Source organism: Phaethon lepturus, unplaced genomic scaffold (genome assembly GCF_000687285.1).
Source record: "Phaethon lepturus isolate BGI_N335 unplaced genomic scaffold, ASM68728v1 scaffold31803, whole genome shotgun sequence".
Lineage (NCBI taxonomy): Eukaryota > Metazoa > Chordata > Aves > Phaethontiformes > Phaethontidae > Phaethon > Phaethon lepturus.
In genome coordinates, this window is record NW_010530250.1 from 14,836 (window position 1) to 15,141 (window position 306).

Consider the following 306-nt stretch of genomic DNA (forward strand, 5'->3'; position numbering starts at 1 on the left):
CGCTGCCTTTCCCCCCAACAGGGCTGTCCGATACGGGTCAGCATCTCCCACCGCCCCGCTTTCCCGCTTCAACAGCTTTTTGCTTGCGCTCGCAGAAGCGGTGGCCGGCGAAAGGTGCCCTGTAGGGCAGGACTAGAGGCAGGCTCTGGCGGAGGCTGCTTTTCCGCAGCTGAACTTGCCCTCCCCAGTACGCGGCTGCTAACGCGCGAGTCCAGCTGCAGGAGAGCTAATCCGCCGGCTCCCCCCTCGGAGCAGCTGCAGCCGCAGCTCCCGGCGCGGGCCCCTTGCCCCCGCTCGTAAGGCAGC

General features: G+C 67.6%; 1 protein-coding gene across 1 annotated transcript in view; it reads left to right on the top strand.

The window, feature by feature from the left end:
* The window catches only part of CBFA2T2 (core-binding factor, runt domain, alpha subunit 2; translocated to, 2), a gene marked incomplete at its 3' end in the record, with an annotated part of 15,387 nt that overhangs the window by 14,408 nt on the left and 673 nt on the right, over window positions 1-306 (top strand). The gene's annotated exons all lie outside the window — the stretch shown is intronic.